The sequence below is a fragment of the Gavia stellata genome, chromosome 10 (assembly GCF_030936135.1).
Source record: "Gavia stellata isolate bGavSte3 chromosome 10, bGavSte3.hap2, whole genome shotgun sequence".
Classification (NCBI taxonomy): domain Eukaryota; kingdom Metazoa; phylum Chordata; class Aves; order Gaviiformes; family Gaviidae; genus Gavia; species Gavia stellata.
Window position 1 is genome coordinate 6943472 of NC_082603.1, and position 22171 is coordinate 6965642.

A 22171-nucleotide genomic window follows, 5' to 3' on the forward strand; every position below is an offset into this window, starting at 1 on the left:
TGTTCGTTCTTTCTTGTGGAGAGAAGCTCTGAGTGGATGTGAAAGACTCCATCCTGGTACAACCAAGAGGAAACAGATTCTGTTCCCTGCCTTCTGCCCCTGGCAGCAACACCCTTTGCTCCGTCTCCCCTCTGGCCTCTGATGTAGCCCCTGGCAGGCAGGGCAGAGCGAGCTTTGCCACAGAGGCGGCTGTTGGAGGGGAGAGCTGCCTCCAGCGGGAGACAGGACAGTGGTGGTAGTAGTGGACGATGAAAAATTCCCCCTTGCTCCCGTCTCACCATTGCATTGGAGGTCTCCTACATGGAAACTAGTTACAAGGAGAGGGTGGTAAGAGAAGGCAGGTCTCCCAGAGGATGCTATTTATATTATGTGTATACCTTTATAACTGCATTTGAGGTGGAAGAGTTCTTGACCTTCAAAGGAGTGAAATTTGGACACTAGCTTGCAAGCTGCTGTTGTTTTACCCCTTTCTAACACAGTATATGAGCTGAGGGCATCTGAAGATTTGGGGAGACTTTTACCTATTCCTAGGAACGCTTTTCTTTTCTGCGTTTCCGTTGGTGAAAGCTGGAGTGCTGGTGATGCTTCGTCACGTGTTACGGCCTTTGTTTTTTACTGCAGGTCTTAAGACAGGATTCTGGGTGAAGTGATGTGTGGTATGCGTGTAGCACAGGCTCCTTTCAGACTTTTCTGTTACAGACCTGTTGCCTGGCTGGCCAAAAATGCAGCAGGCGGAGTTCAATAGCCTGGTATCTCCCTGGTTCTGTGATTCTTTGTGGCTTTGAGGGGAGAGCAGAGCCTATGGAGTATGATGTACAGTGTGACACAGGACTCCTGTATTTAGATGTATTGTGTTACAGCCTTGTTAAGGGCCTGACTGTGGCCAACCCCTGCAATATGCAGCAAAAGCAATATTCTGTTTTAATAGGTGGGCTTTCACAGGTTTTTTTGCTCTGACTGCTGTTGTGTTATTAACCTGTTAATGCTTATTGAGCCCTGAAGATTTGTGGATAGCAAACAACCATCATTACAATATTAGAAGAAAACCAGTTCAGAGGGGTTCAAAGAACAGTAACCTAGGTATGTGCCAATAAATGGGAAGCAGCATTCTAATATCTCTTAACAAACCATCCCTCATCTTTAAACGTTTATTATATTTCCTCATATTTCTCCTGACAGCCACCTGTTCAACTTCTGACCTGTTTGTAAAAATCCACACACCATCTATCAGAGGGATACACGCACTTACAAACTTCTGTTCTGTGGGCATTAAGTAAATTATTTCTTTAAGATCATATGGCAGATCTATAATTAATTAAACCCTCCATGATATTAGCGCAAAATAATTTAGCCTTTCTAAAAAGGTAAATGTAATTTGCCGATCTGGTATTTGGAAGAATGCTTTCCCCAAAATCAATTCCTTTAGTTTCCAGAGAATAGAAATGAGAAGCAATCTCATTTTAATTATATCTCTTTATTGCTAACAAAGGAATGATTTATGCAATTAAATTAACTGGCTAGAAAATTATTCTCAGCTGGGCTGTCCTAATTCTTTGCTTTCTGAATTGCAGGCTCTTACACTTCTCTATGTAGATTAATTTTTCTGATATGCAAACAATGCTCCTTGTGTTCATTTTTAACATTTTTTATTCACAGCTCCCCTTTTCTTAGTGTCAATGACATGAGTAATATTTGTGCACTGCTGGGCTCTGATTCAGGCCTTTTTTATGTAGAAAGATTGGAAAAAAATCTTTTCTTTTGAATCTCATTATTGCCAGTGCAGAGCAAGGTTTTGAAGTTTTCTTATCTATTGCTGAGAAACAGCAGTAGGAACATGGAGGGACTGCAAAGATGTCAAAGGATGCGAACTTTTGAAGGAAAATGTATCAGCATTGAGCAGACAGGTGAATTTGCAGCTAGTGTTAAGAAAGCATTTTTTATGCGTTTCTCTTAAACCCCTGTCTCCTTGCAGCCAGGCAAAAAGCTGAAATGCAAGGGGGGAGAAAAATCTGTCTTATGTTGTACACACACTTAACAGGAAAAGAATTTTGGATTTTCTTTCTACCTTGCAGTGGCTGGCCAGAGCGTTAGCTAGCGATATTTGGGCTAAGGGGAAAATTACCATGTAACAACACATTGTGACCATGTGCCAACACAGTCTGACATCTTCTGAATGGGGCATTGGTGTAATCTCCTGTTTTAAAACAGCAGTGAACATATTGCAGAGCACGTGTTAGCTCTGTCTGAGCTGTCCTGCCCTGTATCAGTAGAGATGTATCAGCTGGTCAGTGTTTGTGGTGTTGGCACTTGTGCTATCAGATGGTTTTGAAATAAAAAAAAGCAGCAGACTTTGGTTTGGGTTGGTATGCGGTGCTTTGGGTGTGGGAAGGTCACGAAGGTCACGAAGGATGAGGAAAAGGCTGAGGTACTTAATGCCTTCTTTGCCTCAGTCTTTAACAGCCACACCGGGTATCCTCAGGGTATCCGTCCCCCTGAGCTGGATGACAGGGATGGAGGGCAAAATAGGCTCCCCATGATCCAGGAGGAAGCAGTTAACGACCTGCTATGCCACCTGGACACTCATAAGTCTATGGGGCCTGATGGCATCCACCCAAGGGTGCTGAGGGAACTGGCGGAAGAGCTTGCCAAGCCGCTCTCCATCATTTATCAACAGTCCTGGTCAACGGGGGAGGTCCCGGATGACTGGAGGCTTGCCAACGTGACGCCCATCTACAAGAAGGGTCGGAAGGAGGATCCGGGGAACTACAGGCCTGTCAGCCTGACCTCGGTGCCGGGGAAGGTTATGGAGAGGCTCATCTTGAGGGCGCTCACGGGACACGTGCAGGTTACCCAAGGGATCAGGCCAAGCCAGCACGGGTTCATGAAAGGCAGGTCCTGCTTGACCAACCTGATCTCCTTCTATGACCAGGTGACCCGCCTAGTGGATGAGGGGAAGGCTGTTGATGTTGTCTACCTGGACTTCAGCAAAGCCTTTGACACTGTTCCCCACAGTATTCTCCTAGAGAAGCTGGCGGCCTGTGGTTTAGACAGGTACACTCTTCGCTGGGTAAAAAACTGGCTGGATGGCCGAGCCCAGAGGGTTGTGGTGAATGGGGTGAAATCCAGCTGGCGGCCGGTCACAAGCGGAGTCCCCCAGGGCTCGGTTTTGGGACCGGTCTTGTTTAATATCTTCATTGATGATCTGGATGAGGGGATAGAGTGCTCCCTCAGCAAGTTTGCAGATGACACCAAGTTGGGAGGGAGTGTTGATCTGCTTGAGGGTAGGAAGGCTCTGCAGAGGGATCTGGACAGGCTGGATCGATGGGCTGAGGCCAACCGGATGAAGTTCAATAAGGCCAAGTGCCGGGCTCTACACTTCGGCCACAACAACCCCAGGCAACGCTACAGGCTTGGGGATGAGTGGCTGGAAAGTTCCCCTGCAGAAAAGGACCTGGGGGTGTTGATCGACACCCGGCTGAATATGAGCCAGCAGTGTGCCCAGGTGGCCAAGAAGGCCAACGGCATCCTGGCTTGCATCAGAAATGGTGTGGCCAGCAGGAGCAGGGAGGTGATCATGCCTCTGTACTCGGCTCTGGTGAGGCCGCACCTCGAATACTGTGTTCAGTTTTGGGCCCCTCACTACAAGAAGGACATTGAGGTGCTGGAGCGTGTCCAGAGAAGGGCGACAAAGCTGGTGAGGGGTCTGGAACACAAGTCTTATGAGGAGCGGCTGAGCGAGCTGGGGTTGTTTAGCCTGGAGAAGAGGAGGCTGAGGGGAGACCTCATCGCTCTCTACAACTACCTGAAAGGGGGTTGCAGAGAGGTGGGTGTTGGTCTCTTCTCCCAAGTGAATAGTGACAGGACTAGAGGAAATGGCATCAAGTTGCGACAGGGGAGGTTCAGGCTAGACATTAGGAAAAAGTTCTTTACTGAGAGAGTGGTGAGACACTGGAATAGGCTGCCCAGGGAGGTGGTAGAGTCACCCTCCCTGGAGGTATTCAAGGAGCGTGTGGATGTGGCATTGTGGGATGTAGCTTGATGGACATGGTGCTGTGTGGTGTTGGGTGGGTTGTGGCTTGTTATTGTTGTTGTGTGGCGTGGGTTTTGTGGTTGTGTTGTGGTTTTTTTTTTTTTTTTGTGGGTTTTTTGATGTTGTGTGTTGTGGGTTCCCCCCCCCCCCCCCCCCCCCCCCCCCCCAGGTTGGACTCGATGATCTTACAGGTCTTTTCCAACCGTACTGATTCTGTGTGATTCTGTCTATGCCATTGGGATTCAGAATGGGTTCTGAAGGCTTCTCAACAGATAGGAAGGATCAAGCTATGATGATTTGGATGGGACAAGAAAGCACTCATGAGCCTGTTCCCTTTGAGTGTGGATAATCCAAGGGGAATCTTCCTTCCAGGCTGGATAGCTGCTGGGTGGGTGAGTGATGGGGTAGTTGGTGCAACACCTTTTGACTGCAGTTGTTGGTGTTGTCCTTGAGGACACCGCTGTAAAAGCAGCACGGACTGAATTTGCTTAGAAAGTGGGATCACACTGATTGGAGGAAGCTTTCTCAAAGAACAGTTGTCCTTGGCTTACTGTCAAAGAGTGATATTCTTTTTTTCATTTTTTTCTAGTCCTGCAGGCACTCTGCTCTGGGTGGTACAGTTCTCCTCCATGAATACCTTGGCTTGTACAGGAAAGGATATCTTACAGTGCCTGAGGAGGATTCCATTGAGGGTGAGTTTACAAGCCGTCTGTAGAGCAGGCTTTGAGTTCAAAATGATCTAGACAAATTGAAGGAATGGTTAGAAATCAATAAGATGAAATTCATGACAAACATTACCTTTAGGGAGGAAACTTCTGATTAAAAAAATGAGAAACAACTGCCTAGGCAAGCAGTACTGCAGGAAAGGATTTAGTGAATCACAGATAAGTGAGTCAGAGCGATGCTCATTTAAAAAGAAATCTTGTTCCTGAAAATATTAATAGGAGTGTCATGTGCAAGTTGTGGGGTCAGGGAGACACGACTACTGTATTACTTGGTGAAGTCTAGGCTGGCAGAATGTACCCAGCTTTCCATGCTGCATTTCAAAAGCCAAAAACGGGAAAGAACTGGGAAATCATGACCTGTGGGATAAGTAGTGACAAGTCTTACAGAGGGAGAAGAACTACCTTCATTTACAGCAAGGGAGAATGAAGCTGATACCAAGAAAACCTTAACCATAAGCTACAACGCTCAACTCTCATATATCAGCCTGCCAGAAAAATTCCTTGGACCAACTGGATGTGTGCTTTGGTCCCCCAACTCCACCTGCTTCTATTCCGAACTCGGCAAAACTGAGTTTTCTCCTGCCCCGTGGTTGCCCTGTGTTCCTACAGCCTCTCTGGGGAGATGGTTTCATACTTCCTCATCCTCAATTAGGTCCTGTTCCCTGCTACCTGTTTCATTCTACTTTGCCAGCAAATTCCAGTGAGGGCTGGTATGAAAGTTGCTTTTAGTGATGGCTAAGGGAAAGGTCTCACTTCTCAATGCCAGAAATCCTCCCTTCCTTTTGGAACAGGCAGTGTGTGTAGCCGTACGAGGAACAGAGTAAGCAAAAAGATGTGCTCACAGCAATAGGACTTTTAGGAATGGCTCAAAGCTGTGCCGGGGAGGTTTAGACTGGACATTCGGAAGCATTTCTTTACTGAGAGGGTGGTCAAACACTGGAACAGGCTGCCTAGAGAGGTGGTCGATGCCCCAAGCCTGTCAGTGTTTAAGAGGCTTTTGGACAATGCCATTAACATGCTTTAACTTTAGGTCAGCCCTGAATTGGTCAGGCAGTTGGATTAGATGATCATTGCAGGTCTCTTCCAACTGAAATATTCTATCTTATAATGGAAGGGAATGAAAGATGGAGAAGCGACATTAAAAAAACAAACAAACAACCACAAACAAACATAAACCCAACCCAAACAGAAAACAGCTCCTTTCCTACAGTTGACAGCAAGCTGATGCTTCACTGGCGTCTCAGATCGGTTCTCTTATGAAGGGGATACTGGGCCCACTAGAAAGCTTTTAATGAGGGGCAGCACAAGTTGCAAAAACAAGACGGTCCTTTGTTTTATCCTATTGAAAAAAGGGAGTTGAATGTTGCAGTACCAGGAAATGTCCAGCTGCAGGTACATCTCCATGGAGCCACTATGGGAGGGGAGGGAGAGCCAGAGCAAAGCCCTGAAGCTTCCAAAATGGTACGAAATGCAGAGTTTAGAGTGCACTTTTCACAAGCACAGCCATGTCATAGTAACCCTGTCAATGAAAGTGACAGTTTCAAGGATCAGCTCCAGAAGAAACTGCTACAAACTGAATTCTGGACCCCTTTTCTGTTCCTTAACAAAGGAAATAAGAGTGAGTTCCCACCAGATCCTCTAATAGAATTAATCACCTCTCCATGGACCATTTCCCAAATGCTCCAGGATTTAATTTCACACCGAGTGATATCCAGATGAAAAGCTGCTTTTGGTAATACAGGAAAACTAACTTTCTGTAAAGTAGATCTCTATTACAGGTGGCTGTTCTCCCTGTGAGAAGATCTGTGCCTTGTGCCTCACTTGTTGATTGATCCTACAGAGATGGCTGTCTGGCAATGCTTTTCCTCTCTCAGATAAGGTTTAGTGCTTTGAAGCTATTGTAGATGTGTGCTCTGCATGTGCTTTTCTTCCAGATGAGATGCTGCTGAGGTATTAGTAAAACAAACGGGGGGTTAACCTGGCATAAGAAAGGTGCATGAACCAGGGAGGTGTGTGGTTAGGACTATGTGCTCTCTGGAAAGCTGGGTGGAATTTGAGGACCTTATCCTTTGTGCACGGTTTCCTTAAAATAGGAGGAAAAAAAATCAGTGGAAACCCCCATTTTGCTCTTGCTTCATTCTGTATTCTTGGCTGTATTTTGCCCAGAATTTTTTTAAAAGCCTAACATCTACTTTTATTTCTGCTTAGGTTTTAGTGAAGCAGGACCCAGCTAGATGGAGTTTGGACTTGCTAGCATCAGGGTGGTATTTGAATGAAACCAATTTTCATGACTTTTTTTATAGTATAACACTAAAATTTTAATAATTATTTTAATAAATATTAAATGAATAGTTAATATTTCATTTAAATAATGATGCTTTTGTTTATATCAAATTCTAGGTATCTGAGTGCTAAAATGAGAAATTAAAATAATCTGGCTCACTACACAAGAGATGTAAGTACTAGAAAGCCTTATGTTGGCCTTGTATCTTCATTTCTTCTGACTTTTCATTCCTAGTGTTTCCCATCTCCCAGTAAATTACTGAGAGATAGCTCCAGCTATATCTTATGAGCAGCAGAAGAAATGAAGCAATGTAAAATATAGATAATATATACTGAACAGTGCTGTATGTAATTAGACTATATATATTTGTGCATGTATGTGTGCTCTGTCTCATTGCATTTCAGAGATAAATGCTGTGTAGCAAGAGGCTCAGGCTTTTTATACTGTGGCCTTTTCAAACCTATTTTGTTATTCTTGTCTTCTTGGAACACAATCCAGTTTGGAGCTGGGTGATCTCCTTAAGGTCCCTTCCAACCTGAATTACTTTGTGCTTCTATGAAGATCTGTATGGCTATTGTGTCCAAATTGGCACTAGCTGCATTGCTGGTGTTGTGAAGCTTTGTACTGAAAGAGAGCTTGAAAACAAAACAGCTCAGTTGAAGGTATTTGCCTCTGAATGTCATGAGGTTCCCGTCAATGTGCTGGACTCTCTCTGAAAAGCAACCCTGTCCTTCAACATACAGACTGGCCCTCGCTGTTTTGTGTTCCTCGCCTACCTGCTGAGACTGCTCTGTGCCATCATATCAGTTGTTAATAAGGCCATTAAACAATATTGGTCTTGGTGTCTATCCCTTAGGGATGCCACCGGTAACAGGACATCAGTTGGACTTTCTTCTGCTGATCCCAAGGCCCAGCCAGTTTTCTGCCCACCTTATTTCTTATTTTTGCCCACCCTGAATTTTCTTTTCTATTTTTTCCCTTTTGATCCAAATGAACTCTCTCTACAGGAATCTTAGAGTCTAGAGCTGTCTTGGCAAAGAATTGGCCATTCCACTGATGCTAAAGGGCTTTTGCAAAATTTTAAATATGCAAATAATAATTATTATTGCTGGTAATAATGGGAGCAGCATGGGATTTCTTTATTTTTTTGAGATTTCTCTGTCCTCTGCAGATGCCACTTTAATGCAAATCAAACTTTGCGGATTGTGTTACCTATTGAAAAATAGTTTCAATTAGAAATTCAATTACACTGTCTTGGGGGGATGGAACTGACAGTTTCTTTGAATTTTGCACGTTATAGAGGGCTCCAAAGTGCCATAAATCTGCTAATTGATTTCTGTACCTGTAATGTTTGATTAGGTGTATTTTATTGTCTTCTTGGTTTTAATTAACCCCAGGCTTGTCAAAATGCTTCCACTGACAAAGGATATATGATGAACTGAGATAATCTCTATTAACAGAGGCTGACTTTTGTCAGTAATTGCTATCATGCATAAGAGTTATTAGAAATTATCACACACAAAAAGAAACTGTACTTTTGGTAACAACTTTTATGGGCTGCTATAAATCTGTTGATTGCCCCCTACATGCAGGAGATAAGCAACTGTGAATGACAAGGGGTCCGAAGGAAAATCAATCATTTGCTAGATTACTTATAAATATTAAGAGTGACAAAATGGGAAGACTTGTGAAGTCTACGTGGTGAAAATTGAATGGATGCTAATGCACCTAATCTTGTTCCCATTAGAGTTTGTGAGGGCTGTTGAGACAAGGGCAAGGCTGCCTTGGGAAGCTCTTGGTTTTAGCCATGTTACCTTGGCTGTGGAGCTCTGAAAGACTAAGGGGATACCGAGCTTTTTGCTTCTAGGCCCTTGGTGGGCTGTTACCACCTCGAGGCTGTCCATCACCTTAGGGCAGGCACCCAACAGAGTCATGTCAGTAGCAGTTGGGGACAGGGGCAAGAAGAAGGGTTGACTGGCTGATGATGTGCAAGTTTTACTGAAAAAGCAATTGCAGAGACTGGAGTTGGGGTGTTTTTGCCGAGCACAGGGGTACTTTGCGATGCTGGGTGCTGTTCATATGGTCTGCTGTTGGAAATGTTTTATCTGGGAATACGATCTGACAAACTTGACAACCCATCTCTTAGGATAGTAACCCTTCTTTCCTGGTTTGTTTAATTTTTACTAATGTATCCGCCTATAAGGACTTGGTTTATGTAAGATCTTTAGATAGTAACATATATAAATGCACGTGGAAGTCTGTGCACAGTGTTTTGACTGAACTGCAACTTCATCTGTTGTGGATCTCTGCCCTTGTTTGGTCTCTGGACCATATGATTGTCTGGAGCTCTGTCTGAATGATGTGTTGATTCAGGTATAATTCTGTAAACACAACTGAAATAATATTGTGAATATAAACAGAGCAGTAATTAAGCCATACAAAGGTGTAAAAGTATGACAAACTTTCCTGAATGTAGTTGTTGATACAACTACTTCCTAGAAACACTATATAAACTTATGCTTTGTATAGGTAAGGCAATGTTTGTCAATTCTCTTTTTTAACTATACGTGGGGAGAGCACACACAATCCTCAGGAGCTGCAGAGATCTGTTCTCTGTTTTCTGCCAACTTCTGTCTAAGCTTTGGACTCTCCTGGCTGCAGCAATTTTAAAGTTGCTTAATAGCTCTCCGTCTTCCTAAAAATGGTTAATTTTATCTTGATTTTTATCTATAGCTGAGAGGGTATTTTTAAAACTGACTTTTATTTTCGTTGCTGCTTTTTCTAAGAATTGTCACAATGATTTAAAAGTACACTTTGTGTGAGTGTGCATGGAGAAAGGAGCAGAGTGGAGCCTTCCCCTGCAGAGGTCACATGCAGTCTTAAAAGCTGTTTGATCTAATAGTGTTAGGATATTTATTTAATATTTATTAATATTTAATATTTATTAATATTTTGGGGAGCTTAAAACATCTCTGGAGCTTGTGAGGTGTGAGGTTCTCACTTTGCTGTCTTAGTTTAGCCCAAACCAGATCTTCAAATGCCTGTGGCTTTTCGGAGCAGTCCTTTTCCTTCCTGGGCACTGGGCACTGTAGCACTGGAGTGGCTGGAGTGGATTTACTGCTGTGTGGGTGCATGGGTAAGCTGGGGTGCAGAGGCACAGCTGGCACCAGGAAAGTGCTGCTATGGGCGCGTCCCTCAGTTCCCAGCAAGGGAAAACCCCCTTAGCCTGCTGATCCTCATGGATGAGGCAAGAAACCCCATCATGCCTAAATCCCAGTTTCCTGTGGATCATTCCCACGCAGGATGCACAGGGAAGGTATTTTGCAGCGTGCCAGGTTCCTAAGGACCATGTGTGTTTAAGTGAGTTGCTAGCGTGAGAACTGCATCGCTGGTTTCTGCAGCCCAGTGGGGGATGTTGGTGCTGGACCCCCGGCATGGCACAGCTGGGACTTCCTATGGGATTCTCCCCTCTTGGTTGCTGTGGGAGTGGGGAACTCTAGTAGATGAGAGTTGTGATCTGGCTTGATGTCTTGTGTGTTATCAGAAGAGTCTTAGACATCCCATTACTTGTGAAAAATGCAAGTTGAGACCAGCAGAGGAGAGAGGTCCATAGAGGACTAACGATACCCTGGATTGAGGAGGCGAGACAGATCTTTTGGCCTTGGCATGTTGGGAATGGTTCTGCAGGCTGGGGAGTTCAGACTGACTTGCTGTGTGTGGTATCGGAGTGCTGCATCATGGTATTGCAACTCTCCTACTGCACTTGTTAATTCCCCCAGCCTTTGGGGGCCAGCTGGGATATTTAATAGCTGCACCCTTCTTTTTGTTTCTCTTAGTTACATAGCTCTGTTCAAGAGTTTCCATGCAAGTCTCGTGTGTGTGTGTGAGTGCACATATATCTATATTCCCTCTTGGGGTATGCTAAAAACAATCCATTCAGAAACCAGGTGTCCTTGTCTCTCTTGGCATCTGGTTAAATATCAGCCAAATAGGAGGAGGTAAATCCTAGGATGCTTTAACAACTGCTTGGGCTGTGAAGCTCTCGGCTCCATCTGATGGGATTTGAAGGTCACGCTGGTTGTCCACATGTGAAAGATGTGTCCTTATTCCCCATAGATAAAGCAGACCAAAATGATCTATCTTAAGATGTCCCTAAACGGAGCTGATGAGAAGACAGTGCGTTTCAGTCTGCTGAGACCAGAGGTCGCTGTTTAACTGGAAATGGAGACCCCCTGCTTCTCCAGAGCCACCTTCTCTCTATTGTGTCTAGCTCTTAACCTGCTCTGGAATACCTCAGGCTTCTTTTCACTTACAAAAAGACTGTTCTCTCAAAAGCACAACGCTAGGCTTCTGCGAATGAGGGACTGAATGATGCAACTAGAGGAGAATGTAGGACAGTGTGGCTGAGCTCTGTTTCTCTGCCGTTAACTCTCGCCCCATGCACCTACCAACATGTCCTGCAAATAACCCTGAGTCTTAATCTGCAGCTCCTCCATTTCATTAATTCCTGGTCTCTGGCATAGCCTTGTTCATAGCAGACACCTCTTTTAGCCCTGGTGGCTGCCTATGAAAGGAGAAATGTATGTAGTGTTGAGGAGCAGAGTAGTAGCCGAGGCAGTGTGATAATGATGCTCTAAGGATGAGCGTGGCATGGACTTGTAGGTGATGTGATCTCCCTTCTGCGTGCAACTCTGGAGGAATGAGACAGGATGGAACCAGACATGCCTTTGGGTAACATGGCCCTCCTGAAAGTGAGATGCTACAGGAGGGGAGCACATACAGGAGCAATGACCAATGTTTGTGTCTAGGTGGGCCGTACAGTGTTTCGGGTGGGGTATGGGAGGCTGTATGCCATGGCCTTTCCTCGCTGCACAATTGACCTGACTGTGCATGAGCAGATTTGGTGCAGCTCAGAAACTTCCTTGCATGTGGGCTCTGCAGGTGAGTCCATCCAGGCTGTGCTCTGCTGGAATGGCTGCATGTCAGGCATGCCTTGTTACGTGGGCAAGTGGCAGTTGTGTGGGTCCTGGTTAAAACTTGGTTTGAGTAGCAGCACTGCCAGGAAACCTATTTTGAAGCTCATTGAGCCCCTTTTGGTTGTACTGGAGGTTAAACTACTGCTGCTACACACAAGTGCACTCCTGCAGAGGGGCATCATCCTCTCCTGAGCAGGTCTCTGGCAGGAGGCATAGAGCAGCACCACTGTAGCACCAAAGCTGAACCACTGAGCCCAGCTGATCCTGACCTGGCTGTGAGCATGTCTGCACCAAGCCTATTCCCAGGCAAGGAGAGCGGGCTGAAAATGCTCAGCTCCTTTTATGAATCTCCATAAAATCCTATTGGTCATAATCTGCTGCAAGTTGCACAGGTGAATTAGCATCTTATGTCACTATTCCTTACTGCTTGAAAACACCTTGGCTTTTAATTTCACTGCTTCTCTCTAGAGAAAAATCGACTGAGAGCTTCCAGCAGAGACGATGGACACTTGTGCCTTTCTTCAGGAGAATAGTCAGGAATGCACAGGCTTGACAAGGTGGGACATCCACGGCAGCAACAGCCTGGGAAGTGAACAAACTGTGCTTCGCATCACTCCAGTAATTCAGCATTCACAGTAGACTGAGATCCAGTGGTATGTTCTCAATTAGTTTATAATACTCCGTTCTTATTATTAATATATATGAAACAGGCAAGATCTGAGCCTTTTGATATTGTAAATCAACATAGATCTGTTCACTACCCGAAACTGCAGTCTAGTCTCAGCAGAGCTGCAAATCCTTAGTTAAAACTTCAGTCTCTTGCCTAGACCTGTAAACTTGTTGTGGATACCTTTGTCTTGGCAGAAACAGGTCTTTCATCAGTCCTGCTATTCCAGTACATGTGGGAAAAAGCTATCCATCAGAAGGCACTATTTGGCTAAAAGATTAGCATGGTGTGGTGATTTTGGCAAATGCCATGCAGCTAGCCAATACAGTCACAGCAGCGCAGCTGTCACACTGAGCATTACCTGTATTTGGGTGGATTCAAGTTGTGCTCCTCTTTCTTTGGGAGCAAAACTCTGCATTCAAAGCAGTGGGAGTGTAGGAAACACTGGTGCCTAAATAACTTGCAACATCCTGTAATGTTACTGCACAAAAGGTCTGAGTTAATGATCCAGTTGATTTACAAGCCAACTGCATGACAATAGAAATTAATATTCACTGATGAGCCAAAGTGAGAGGCCTGGAATTTTTTTCTTTCTAATGCTTTTGTGTCAAACCTGTGGGTGAGTTCATATACCTGTGTATGGATCAGAGGGTATCTGGGGATAAGTAGCCTTTGATTTAACTTTTGGGCTATCCTGGAAAATACAATGCAAGAAATCTTATGTGAAACTATGCAAGTACTGTGCTGTTCTGAAAATATGTCTTAGTACCAGTGAATAAGTAGATGGAAAAGGAGATTTCTGGTCAAATGTGGCTTTGTTTTAGGGGGCAAAATGTAAGTAGCTGAGACCAGATTCTTCTCTCCTTCTCTGATTTATACCCAGTTTAGCTGCACCACTGTAAAATCAGTGTGAGAAAAACTGTGGTTATTAGGGGAAGAAGATGACACTTAACTGATTTGTAGTTAAAAACAGGCTTGTTGAGTGAAAGCTGCTGGCTGTGGCAAGTCCCCTCCCTGCAGCAGAAGGCTGTATGGAGGGGACTTCTGTCTAGCATACTGGTAGTCAGAAGTGGCTACTTAAACTCTGTGTTTAACCCAAAGAACTGTAGTGTCAATCACCTGCCTGCTGCACAGATGGGTGTTGGCTGGCTGACAGCAGTGCCTTGACACCTGCAAGAATGGCTTTGGACATCTCTGCTTTTAAGGTTTTTCTCCTTCCTCAGGCTGGGCTGAGCTGAACTGACTAATGTCCTGTGCTGTGCCTGAGGCAAGAAGATCCACGTACTGTTTCCTATCAATGCTGGGCCATGTGGGAGACAGAACCTCCAGGGATGCACCATCCTTCCTCCCTCCTTGCACTGAACTGTCTTTTTCTCAGAGAAAACAGGGGGATGAGTGTGTCTGATCTCTTTGTTCTGCTGTTCAGCATTAGCAGGGACTGGGTGCAGATGACTTGTCAAAGGGGCATATGATATGGAGCTCCTGGCCCTGCTTTCTGCTCTCCAAGGCCCAGTAAGGTCTGTAACATCCCCAGGCTGTCCCTCTCCTGTAGCTTCTTTCTTGCAGAGCCCGTACTTAGCAAAACTCCGCTAATAGCCTTTATGGTGTTAACCCAATTTCTTTCAAAACTGCCATATGCTGTGAGCTTTGGGAGGGATTAAGAACATGAGAAGGCTGCTCTTCTAAATCCCCTGGAAAGGAGGAAACATGGCATTTTGAGTGCCTGCAGGCAAGGAATAGAGGAATCTCATCACTTCTGTTTTGGGGCAGGAAAAAAAACTTACGCCCTTACCAAACTTAAGACTGCCTCCTTCAGCAAGTATTTTTCCTGATCAGAGGAAATGTGAGGGAAGTATCACTTGCTGTTTGTTGTCATATTGGGTCATGCTCAGATGCTTCTACAACTTGTAAGAAATGAGACCATGTAGAGGATGAACTCCAAAGAAGAACCAGATGCTGCAGAGATGGAGTTGAGCCTCCTGCTGAGTAACCACTTCTCTCCATATCAGCATGAGATCTCTCCCAGCTGTTAAGGAGACTTTTGCAGGGTAGTGAGCCAGTCAGGTGCTGCCTTCTGAATCTCTGTTGTGGCATGTGATGGGAGGTAATACTTAATTTGGGAGTTAAAACACCTGATACTAGGGATGGCCTTCAGACTGAACAAGATAAGACAGATTTCAGATGCTGGGTCAGAGACAGCCTCCTGGTAGCTGTGCTGGGAAGTTGGTGATCCTGGAATTAGGCCTGGAGGGTCTATACATGATAGGCTCCACCCAACCTTTTCAGGATTTGTAGAGTAGTGCTGAAATCCATGGGCTCTCATGGAGTGGGACACCCTTTCCGGATGGCTCAGTGCTAATGTGTGCCGGTCCTCAGTCCGGATCAACTCGTGAGGCTCTGGTGCCTGCCACCTGGAGTTAAGTCCTGGCTGGATCAGGACAGGGAGCAGTGCCCTATGGCGAGAATGCCTCCGTCTGGGTGAGAAAGAAGAGTCTGCCTCGGTAGCTACGGGTAGACTTCATGCAACGAAGCTGCATTACCAGAAGGTAAGCATTTCTTATGTATGCATACAGAGTCTGTGCACAGTGCATAAACAGATTAAAACCGCAAGTATTTTTTCACCTGGAACACCTGATCTTTGATCTTGTGGTTTTTGTAGCACTGTGCAGGGAGTGTTGTATCACAGCACTAAGGTAATGAGTGAGATGGACCCTTTCTCCTGCTTTGGAGGGCTACAATACGAGTTTATTTTGCATTAGAGAGTGCCTGAGATCCTTTGTTGCAAGCTGTGGTTGAAGGACAAAGTGCAGTGATGGAAACAGTTCTGAGAAGCAGGATCCAGAGGTCAATTAGTGAATGAGCAGGGGTAAGAAAATGGAGGTTGAAAAAGAGTCAAAGATATTTACAGCCTGCATGGCCTTCCCTCTCCTGGTGCTTTATTTTTAATGGCTTGCTGCTTTTACCTCTCTTTGTTTAATGAATATGTTGCTGAGTTATTGGAAGCGCAAACTGCATCCAAAAGCAGGACACTCAGGGTTTATTATATTCATATAACTCAGAAACAGCCAAATTGATTTTTTTTTTCCTCCCTCTCCACCTCATCTTTAAATCTTGCAGCAGGTTTAGTGGTAGTGACAGGTGTGAGACTGACAGCACTGGAGATGGAGAAGCTGTGTTTAGGTAATGACCCCAGCCGTGGGTGGGGAGAGCACCCTCTCCTCCTTGCCTGATGCTTGCTTTGCTGCCAACCACCCCTCCTTGTGGCTTGGGGCAGATGCAATCCTTGGCTGCCTCCTTGATGTACTGGTCTCTGCTGCTGCTAGAATGGCTTTGAGAAGCTGAGCCTGTCTTTGCCATCCAGTTACGCTGGCATGAAGCCATGCTGGTGATCACTTGCCCTTGTAGAGCTGGAGAGTGGAGGTAGTAGACATTCTCAGTCTTCAGCACAGAGTGTGAACTTGCAGCTCTGCAAAGGCTGTTGGACCTGGAGCCCCTCGGGTGGCTTCACCTCCCCTTGCTGTGGGAAAAGAGTAACTTGTGGGAAGAAACGTGAAACTGTTGCTCTGGGTGGTCTTATCTAAGTGTCTCTGGGAGTCTTCACCCATTGTCAGGCTCAGTCCAGGTATTCCTTTCTGTGAAGTGGCAAAGGGGGGTTTATTTGGTGGCTTTCACCCTCTTTAGGGCAGCTTGCATAGACCTCTAGTCTGCCTGTCCTCTCCTGGGGGTATTGCCCTTGCTAGCACAGAGGTGGACACGGCAGCAAAGTGTAGGGCAGTTCTTGGAGCCACGCTAGCTGCCAGACCCTGGGACTTCGTCCTGCACTATCCCACCTGTCTGGTGGGAGTGTGGTGCCAGTGGGCTTCAGAGGCACCCCTGCCCTGTCCTCCCAGGATGGAGAAGGGGCAGAGGAGAAAACCAGGGGGTAGGGACATCTCTGCTCCAGGGGAGAAATAAAGGACCCCACCCTCAGTATGGAACAGCGAGAGGTTTTCATCTCAGCCTGGTTAATGAGGGCATTTTGATCTACAATTGTTGACTGCAGAAAGAGCCTCCCTGATAAAGGGGGAAGGGACGTCCTGGGGGAGAGGGTCGCTGAATATGCATGGCCCCGGGTCTCTTTGTTTAGCTGATATCTGACTATATTTATTCTTCTAGATTACACATTCTGACTGCGGAACAAAGGGCTGGCAGGAGCTGCTCTCTTGTGCTTAATAATTTGAGTGAATTTACATTTCAATGCAGCCCTGCGCCACTTCCCACCCCCCATGGAAAGAGCAGAATTTCCCTGTTGCGGGGAGGGGGAAAAGAAACTCCCACCACAGTGGCCAGGCTGGGAGATTTATTGATATTCCTCTCCGAATTTATTCCTTGCGAACCCTGTGCGTGTGTGCCCACCCGACCGATGCAGAGATGTTTTCTTTCCTGCCACCCTACTCCATGACTTGCTCAGATAACACTGTTTGCCCCACCTCCCTGCTGAGCAGTGTGATTCATTGTCAAGTAATTAACCATCAGCAGTACAGAAAGTACCTGGCTAGGCAGAAGTGTGAAAACACATCTACACCTAATGGGAACTGGATGGAAGATTTCCAGTTTGAGTGACACACAGGGAGCTGCGAAGTGACAAAAAGACAGAGTTAGCGGTTGCCAAAACTCCCCAAATGTGCTCTGGTTTCTGTGTAATGTCCTTTTCACTCTACTTTCAGGCTTGAAAGTGCAAAAAGTCATTTGCTGAGTCAGAGTCACAGGGGTCTAGAGGTGGCAGTTTCTCACCTGTCTGTCTGACCAGGCTTGGATCCCTGCCTGTAGCGAATGCTTTGAGCATGGGGCTTGTCTCTTGTTTGAGATTAATTTTCCCTGTTCTGCATCCCCAAGCTTATCTACAAGTATGGCTTTGTATCCCTGCATAGGGTCCTGGGCCTCTTGTGCACAAGTGTTTTGTGTTAGCTGCCACCCAACTCTTAGTAAGCCACAGTTCTCCAGCTTAATGTTAGGACAGCTGCATACTTTGTCTCTTGCCCACCTGATGATAACCTTGCAGGGACAGGGACTTCTGTATGCTGATAACTCCAGCATGCTATGCTGCGTTCGGGTCTCTTGCCACTACTGCTCTGCACTACGCCATTATAACAAACATTTGGTTATGGGAACAGATCCTCATTGCTATTTCAGAGGACATCTCTGCTTATCTTGAGCCCCTTAGGAGATGGGTTGTGAGCCCACCAGCTGGGTGGGGTTTGTGTGTTGAGGTGTGGATCAAATAATGCTCTTCTGTTCTCCTATTTGCTCCTCTCTAGTCCCACATTGTCTCACATGGTGGAAAATGGGATGGATCCTCACTGCTCTTGAGACTGAAGAAGCAGGCCACGATGGAGGGAGCTGCCTCAGACACACCTGAGTCCAGCAGCAGCCTATATTCCAGAAGCTTGTTGCATCTGCACTGGCTCTTTGGGCAGCCAGAGGACAGGTACTTCTGTCTTGAATACTTTTCTTGTTATCTTTTTCCTTTTTTTTGAGTCTGTATGAAGACCTGTGTGTGGGAGTTGCAAGGTCTTGAGCTGAGCTGCAGGCTGCTTCCATGTGCGAGGGAAGCCCACTTCTAGATGGCTCCAAATGTGTGACCAGTGGCCTTTAACACATTTAGTTTAGGCCTTCATTCCAACCTGAACTACAGAAGAACTTGGAAATGGGTTTTATAGTCAGGTTTCACCATTTGTGTACGTTGGCATGTGTCAAGCTCTGTGGATGTGCTTCCCTATGCTGCTCAGAGCAAGAGGGCTGAATTCTTGGCTCTGCAGAAAGCAGTGCAGTGATCTTAGTGTAACCAGTGCTTATAAAGTAAGAGCTTGTGTGTGTGATCTTACTACTACCCTTTCTAGATGTAGTTGTTCTGCATTGCAGAATGCAGGATGTAACGCCCAAGGAAGACGCCTGGGCAGAACCAGGACCTTGCGCTGTGTCCTGCTCAAGCGCAACAGAGGGAATTTCCTGCCCTGTGGAGCTTCGGTCTAAAGGGTGAAACAGTGGGTGGTTGTCAAATTCTGTCTGAAACACCTGCTGGAACATGTAACTCTTTGTTTTAATGCATAAATGTATACATTCATTATTTCTCATTCGTTTTGCATTGTGTACATGCATAAATGTGGAAACATACATATGTATGTTCCGTATCACACATATATACACAATCTGTAATATACATGAACACAGTGCAGCATTAAATCAGGGGTTTTTGCTTCTCTTAATTACCTAATTATATTGATTTTTACATTCTGTACATCTTGGTTTTATCTGAACTTTACAGAAGGTGTAAGCAATACACATCTTGTCGCATCCCATTTTCACACTAGCGCTGTTGCTGTATGAACCATTGCTAGAAATAAAACACGACTAGAATAGTCAGCCATCTGTCTGGAAAGCACATGCGGTCCCAGATGGCAGTTTCTCTCCCGCTTGCTGGTAGCAAAGTCCTCTGTCTAAGGAACACAGCAGAAACGTGTAACAATTCAGCGGGGATATGTATAGTGTACAGCCCTCCCCCAGGCTGGGGCTGAGGGCCCTCCAGCGATGGAAGAGGAGGGAAACTTTGAGCACTGAGTCCATCCCTAAGGTGGGCAGGTACTCACCTCCTGCTGAGCAGAGAGATCAGCGTGCAGAGCTAGCGAACTCCACAGTAAGCCCCTCTACTGCCCAGCTCTGTATGAATGAGGTTCCTCATCCCGTCTGTCTCTGTGTGACTATTCCTTTGCAAGGGTATGGTGGAGAGCAAACAGAAGAGAGTCAGCAGGACCTTGGCAGGTGGAGCTGGAGTGAGACAAAAGCCCATGAGCTGCGTTCTCTCTGGCATTGCAGGACTGTTCGTAGGAGAAACAACTCTGTCTCTGCTGGAGAGCTGGGTGCTTGGTTTGCAGACAGCTTGGCCACCAAGAACTGACACTTGCCCACCTCAAAGGCCCCCAAACTACCTTCACAACCTGTCTCCCTCAACCAAGGAGTTGCTCTGTACTGTTCAGAGCAATTGCAGCGTGGCATTGCTGCCCACCCTTACTTGGTGCCACTTGTGAAAGACAGCATGGGAATGTCTTTCTTGCCAACAGAGGTGAATGGATGATGAAGCACCTTTAGTTAGCAAAGCATGGTCATTTCTGCTGGACTTAGCCTCCAAGGGTTGATTTCACTGATCAAAATGAGCAGAAAAAGCCCAAGAATGTGAAAATCGCCAAAATCTGGGAGTGACTCAGTAAGAATGCAGCTTCACCATCCTTTGAACTCTTTGCCCCTTCATGCAGTTTTGAATCTGGCCTGCGGGAGGGATAAAGGATAACAGAACAGGTTTCTACAGAACTGAGGAATATGGAAGAAATCCTCACAAAAAGAATGACAGCACTCCATGCCTTTGGGAAAGGCACCTAAAGCCATCAGCCTCTTGGCTGTGGTTTTTCACTCCTGCCTTCAGAAGAGCTGAAGAGTGACCCTGTGCAACAATGCTGAATTTCTTTATGTCCTGATCACTTTGCCTTGCAAAACCATCACCTTTGTGGGTTCCAATTTTCTGAACTGTCCTTCAAGCCTGTTTTCATTCACAGAAAAGTCTTTGCACTGTTTACTGGCTTTTTAACCTCATGATACCTGTCCCTATCTGCTGTTTTTCTGCTTGGACACTCATGGATGTGGTGTACTGTAGAGGTTGGGACAAGTCCTTTTGTACTGGGGAAAGCTGCCGTGTGGGACCTGTGAAACCTTCAGGAGATGACAAAGTTTTGCTTCAAAACCTGTCCTATGCTGGGGGGTTCTCTGGAGATCAACCAGCTGTTTGCTCCCAGTGCTGAGCGAGGGCTGGCAAGGAGCCCTGCCATGGCGGTGGTACAGCAATGATGGTGTGTGCAGGGGGTGTAATGAGTGGTGTGATCCTCTATCGACCCGCTTCCCTCCGCGGGGTCTTTGCGGGAGCACCAGAGATGCCCACGCTGTGCAGCCTCAGAAGACTGCAGCCGCTGGCGCTGTCGGTTCCCGGCTATCCCCTTCGCACTCACGCGGTCGTGAGGAAAGGCAGAGCACATCAAGAAAAGGTCCTGCTGAGGCTGGGCAAAGGGTCAGATTGTTTTGGAGGCAGCAGGAAAAACAACTGCTCCTTCCCTCTTCTTGGAAACAATCTTGCCTTGGCCCAGCTTTTGCAAAATGGAATCGGAAAGCCTTGCTGAGCATTGGGAGCTCGTAGGAGCCATCACCCAGCCAATTTGTCATAAGAGGAGCCTGGTATCTAATAAGCAGGTAATAAATGTGCTAAGCATCCACGTTAACTTGCCTGCGTGCCTCCCCACAGAGGCAGACCCTGGGCTGCAGCTGCTGATGAGGAGATGTCACCCTGCCTGATAAGCAGGTGATGTCAGGCCTGCTGGAGTGAGAGCTGTCTGCATTCTCTCTCCTGGCCAAGGCAGGGGAGAGCGCAAGCTCTGCAGGGCAAGGCACGGGGTGGGGGAAACAGGTTGGGGCATGAAAGCCTCATCCTATGTAAATCGGCCCTCCAGGCAGTGGGGCCTGTCTGATTTCTGCAAGTCACCCAGCAGGTTGCGATAGGGGATAGGTAGGGTTTCACTCTGCCACGAAAAACTTCACATCTTTGGTGGAGGTGCTAAAATTGTGTTCTTTCCAGTTTTGTTTTAAGTGCATGCGGTGATGGACAAAGGACAGCTAGAGGGGGAGATGCTTAGGAAGTACAAGATGTTGAGTAGGGAAGTGTAGGGTGATGCTCCCCCTGCTCCGAGAGGAGAGCTGTGGGGCACGCTGGGGTACCAGGAGGAGCTGGGCCTAGGCGTGGGGTCAGAGAAGCTCAAGGGAAGAGTCTTCGTCCCAGGGAATTGCCTGTCCCACCTCCCCTGCTGTGCCTCAGTGGGTGGCTCTTCTTGCTGGGGGATGTGGGTGGGGAGAAGTGATCCTGGAAGAGGTGACAACTCCAGAGGAACAGGTCCTCCTCTGACCTCAGGGAACCACAGGTCCCAGATAGCAGTCAATGGGAGCACATGGACTTCCAAGGGCCTTCTATGGCATCACGCAGCAGGGACTGGGCCACCAGCATGATGTCTCCAGTGGGACTGGGACCAACCCCGGCTGGAGGAGAATGTCGGAAGGGCAGGAAACGAGGACCCCTTCCCATCCTCAAAGTGAGAAGGACCTGCCAGGACATAAGCTCTGGGACCACCGCCTGTGGTTGACAGCTCCCTGCGCTGTCAGTCTTCCATCCTTGCTGGGTCTCTTCCCAGGGCACCCACCAGCACGTGTGGCGTGCTGCTCTCTCCCATCTCTGCTGGCTTCTGCCCGTCCAGGCTCCAAGCAGCCACTGGCAAGGAGGTCATTATTGCAGGGCCCTGCTCAGCAAAGCAGGGAAGCCCGTCCATATTTGTCACTGAGCGTTGGGGCCTTGGAGGTGAATCAGATGCACTGTATTAATAGATCTAATCATTGCAAGCCTTGGTCGTGCTGTATGTAGCA